Source organism: Nicotiana sylvestris, chromosome 6 (genome assembly GCF_000393655.2).
Source record: "Nicotiana sylvestris chromosome 6, ASM39365v2, whole genome shotgun sequence".
Lineage (NCBI taxonomy): Eukaryota > Viridiplantae > Streptophyta > Magnoliopsida > Solanales > Solanaceae > Nicotiana > Nicotiana sylvestris.
This window is the reverse complement of record NC_091062.1, coordinates 35,033,632-35,038,993: the sequence shown is the minus strand read 5'-3', so window position 1 is coordinate 35,038,993 and position 5,362 is coordinate 35,033,632.

Below are 5,362 nucleotides of genomic sequence, written 5' to 3'. Positions count from 1 at the left end.
ATAACACAAATAATGATATTTTAGCTTTCAATTTTATCCTTCCGTAAGCAAGATCTAGAAGTAATGGGAACTTCCCCAGTCTATTATAATGCACATAAGCGAATAAAACTTGTAGCTGAGTATTTTTATTATTATTCAATTTAGTTTGTTTGTTATATTTGCTCCGAGCTTGTTCTGCTTTGCAATTGCAGGAAATTTAACCATTGAAACTTTGTTTTGGAGTCGGAAAAAAGTACTCCATCCGTCTCAAATTATATATCGTGTTTCTCTTTTATAAAACCATAATTATGAGGGTTTTTGACTATTTTATTCTTATTTATGTTTTAAGATATGATAATCTCTTTATTGAATATTTACTCTACTTATGTGTCATCTCCAGACGCTAGCTTCAAAAACAATTACTATTAAGGGTGAAAAATGAGGAAAAAATAATTGATTGTCTTGTATTTCTAAAATGACAAAAAATTGAGATAACTATTTTTAGAAATAACGACTAATACTTTAAGAAGGAGGGAGTATCTTGGAAAAGCGTATGACATCGAAAATTTAATAAAGGATGGATTAACCTGAATACAACTATCCATCAAGCAAGTCGGAATTGACTATATAAATCCTCAGTGACCATATTGCTTCAACTAAATTCATCTTAAATCCATATTGGAAGTAAATTGTGTTGAAGTTTGGCAAAATGCCAAAGTCCCACATTGGTTGGGAGTTAAGTTTGGGGGGATTTTTCCCCTATAAAAGAAGGCCTAATGTTTAGGATTGAAACACACCTCTCATTTGCCTTCTCATCTGTTTAAGGCATTTGTATCTTCTCTCTTTAGTATTATTTCACTTGTATTTTTGGAGTGAAATAAAATATTGGTTGTGTCCGAGGAGTAGGCAAAATTAGCCGAACCTCGTAAATTCTGGTGTTCCCTTTATTGTTGCTTTATTGTCTTATTTATTATTTGGTGGCTGTCATAATTTTTGGTATAGTAGTTGTGACTTATTCACACTATATACATTTGGCTTCCGCAACAATTGGTATCAGAGCCAAGGTACTGTCTAAGTATGCTCTGTGGTTGCAGCATAGTCTGATCTTCCACATCAGAAAAGATTTATCTTGGTAACTGAGTCAAGGTTCTGTCTGAGTATGCTCTGTAGTTGCAGCTTAGTCTGATCTTCTACATCAGAAAGGAAATAATCTTGATTTGTGTCGTCAGCTATTAAATAATATTTGTGTCAAATATGGGGGACAATAAACAAGAAGAATCTACATCAAGTGTCAACAATACGTCATCATTGGCATCTTCGCTTATGACAAGAATTGTGTCAAATGCGAAATTTGCGGTAGAAATTTTTGACGGGTCCGGACATTTTGGGATGTGGCAAGGCGAGGTTCTAGATGTCCTTTTTCAACAAGGGCTAGATCTGGCCATTGAAGAAAAGAAACCAGATGTTATTGGAGAAGAAGATTGGAGAATTATCAACCGTGTTGCTTGCGGTACCATTCGATCCTACCTTGCTAGAGAGCAGAAATATCCATACACAAAGGAAACTTCTGCAAGTAAATTATGGAAAGCACTGGAGGATAAATTTTTGAAGAAAAACAGTCAAAATAAATTGTACATGAAGAAGAGACTGTTTCACTTCACCTATGTTCCTGGTACCACGATGAATGAACATATCACCAGTTTCAATAAGTTGGTTACAGATTTGCAAAATATGGATACAACTTATGATGATGGTGACTTGGCCTTGATGTTGTTGGCGTCACTTCCTGATGAGTACGAGCACCTTGAAACTACTCTACTCCATGGAAATGACGAAGTTTCTCTCAGAGAAGTTTGTTCGGCTTTGTACAGCTATGAACAAAGAAAGCGAGAAAAACAGAAGGGCGGAGAAGGAGAAGCACTATTTGTGAGGGGTCGTCCTCAAAATCAAACGAGGACAAAGAAGGGAAGATCCAAGTCAAGATCCAGACCCAGCAAAGATGAATGTGCCTTTTGTCGAGAAAAAGGGCACTGGAAGAAAGACTGTCCGAAGTTGAAGAATAAGGCCAAACATAACAATGGAAAGGCCATTATGGATTCAAATGTAGCTGATTGTGATGATTCAGACTTCTCATTAGTTACAACAGAGTCATCAACATCTTCAGACATATGGTTGATGGACTCGGCTTGTAGCTATCATATGTGTCCCAACAGGGACTGGTTCGTGGAATTTCAAGAAGGAGAATATGGAGTCGTCCACACAGCGGATAACAGCCCTCTTACCTCATATGGCATTGGTTCAATACGATTAAGGAACCATGATGGAATGATCAGAACATTGATAGATGTTCGATATGTACCGGATTTGAAGAAGAATCTCATCTCTGTGGGAGCCCTAGAATCAAAAGGGTTCAAAATCATTGCAGAAAATGGAGTGATGAGAGTATGCTCCGGTGCACTAGTGGTAATGAAGGCTAATCGGAAGAATAATAATATGTACCGCTATCGTGGCAGTACAGTTATTGGGACAGCGACAGTGACATCCAGTGACGACAAAGAGGCAGAAGCAACCAAGCTATGGCACATGCGCTTGGGACATGCTGGAGGAAAATCCTTGAAAACTCTATCAGATCAAGGATTGTTAAAAGGAGTAAAGGCTTGCAACTTGGAGTTTTGTGAGCATTGTGTCAAAGGGAAACAGACAAGGGTTAAATTTGGTACAGCGATCCATAATACTAAAGGCATTTTGGATTATGTACACTCTGATGTTTGGGGTCCTTCCAAAACACCTTCATTGGGTGGGAAGCACTATTTTGTAACCTTTGTTGATGATTTTTCTCGAAGAGTGTGGGTGTATACAATGAAAAACAAAGATGAAGTGCTGGGAATTTTTCTCAAATGGAAGACGATGGTGGAGAATCAAACAGGCAGGAGGATCAAGTGTATTCGCACAGACAATGGAGGTGAATACAAAAATGATCATTTCAATAAGGTCTGTGAAAATGATGGCATCGTCCGACACTTCACTGTTAGACATACACCACAACAGAATGGAGTGGCAGAACGTATGAACCGGACCTTGCTGGAGAAGGTACGGTGTATGTTGTCCAATGCTGGCTTGGGCAAAGAATTTTGGGCTGAGGCAATTACATATGCATGCCACCTCATTAATCGTCTACCATCTGCTGCTATTGATGGCAAAACACCATTTGAAAAATGGTACGGAAAACCTGCTGTAGATTATAACTCTTTGCACGTGTTTGGCTCAACTGCATATTATCATGTGACGGAGTCAAAATTGGATCCAAGGGCAAAGAAGGCTATTTTTATGGGAATTACTTCTGGAGTCAAAGGATATCGCTTATGGTGTCCTATGACAAAGAAAGTAATATTCAGCAGAGATGTTACCTTTGATGAATTTGCTATGGTAAATAAGGTAACAGAAGATACCAAACAAAATGAAGGTGCTTCTAAGCAGGTGGAGTTTGAGGGAAAATTTATTTTTCCTACACAAGAAGCAGAGGAGGAAACAAATGAAGATTACCCTCTGGAAGGAGAGCCAGTAGAGGAGATTCCAACTCAGGAATCTCAACAACAACTTGAATCAATAGCAACCAGCAGGCCAAAAAGAACAATAACGAAACCTGTTCGTCTCATAGAGACGGTTGCTTGTGCAACCTCAATTGTAGCTGATGATGTTCCTACTACTTATAAAGACGCTGTTCAAAGTTCAGAAGAAGATAAGTGGAGGATTGCCATGAATGATGAGATACAGTCCCTTCATCAGAATCATACATGGAGATTGGCCAATCTCCCGAAGGGAAAGAAAGCAATTGGGTGCAAATGGGTATTTGCAAAGAAGGAAGGATTTCCTAACCAAGTAGATGTTCGCTACAAAGCAAGATTGGTGGCCAAAGGATATGCTCAAAAGGAGGGAATTGATTACAATGAAGTGTTTTCTCCAGTTGTAAAACATTCCTCCATTAGAATTATGTTGGCTTTGGTAGCACAATTGGATTTGGAACTAGTTCAGATGGATGTAAAAACTGCGTTTTTACATGGAAACTTGGAGGAGGAAATCTACATGACTCAGCCAGAAGGATTCAAAGTTGCTGGAAAAGAAAATATGGTGTGCAAACTTGAAAAATCGTTGTACGGATTGAAACAATCTTCTAGACAATGGTACAAGCGATTTGACGAGTTTATGTTGCGGCAAGGGTACAAGAGAAGCAAATACGATCATTGTGTGTATTTGCACAAGCTTAAAGATGGTTCCTTTGTATATCTTCTCCTATATGTTGATGATATGTTGATAGCTTCCAAGAATTCGGAAGAAATTGATAAGTTGAAGATTCAACTGAAGAAGGAGTTCGAGATGAAGGATTTGGGTGAGGCAAAGAAAATTCTTGGCATGGAGATAATTAGAGATAGACGTTCAAAGAAACTCTGTTTATCTCAAAAGGAATATTTGAAGAGAGTACTTCAACGTTTTGGCATAGATGACAAGACTAAGCCAGTTAGTACTCCACTTGCTTCCCATTTTAAGCTAAGTACTACTATGTCGCCAATGGATGAAGCTGAACGAGAGTATATGTCAAAGGTACCATACGCAAATGCTGTTGGTAGCTTGATGTATGCAATGGTTTGCACAAGGCCTGACATTTCACAAGCTGTTGGAGTTATTAGCAGATATATGCACAATCCAGGGAAGGAGCATTGGCAAGCTGTGAAGTGGATTCTACGGTATATTCATAATACTGTAGATGTCGGGTTAGTTTTTGAGCAGGAAGACAATCAGTTTGTAGTTGGATATTGTGACTCAGATTTTGCGGGTGATATGGACAAACGAAGATCAACTACTGGTTATGTGTTTACTTTTGCAAAGGCACCAGTTAGTTGGAAGTCTACTTTGCAGTCAACAGTTGCTTTGTCTACAACAGAGGCAGAGTACATGGCTATTACAGATGCTGTGAAAGAGGCAATTTGGCTTCAAGGATTGCTAAAGGAGCTTGGTGTTGAACAAAAAGGTATCACAATTTTTTGTGATAGTCAAAGTGCTATTCAATTAGCGAAGAACCAAGTTTATCATGCAAGGACGAAGCACATTGATGTTCGGTATCATTTCGTACGAGAAATCATAGAAGAAGGTGGAGTCACGGTGAAGAAAATTCATACTACAGAGAATCCTGCTGATATGCTGACAAAGGTGGTGACTGCGGTCAAGTTTCAACATTGTTTGGATTTGATCAACATTGTTGAACACTGAAGATTGAAGATGAAGACACAACCAAAATTTGTTATTGAGAGAGAATTGAAAATGTGGAATTTTGCCAAGGTGGAGATTTGTTGAAGTTTGGCAAAATGCCAAAGTCCCACATTGGTTG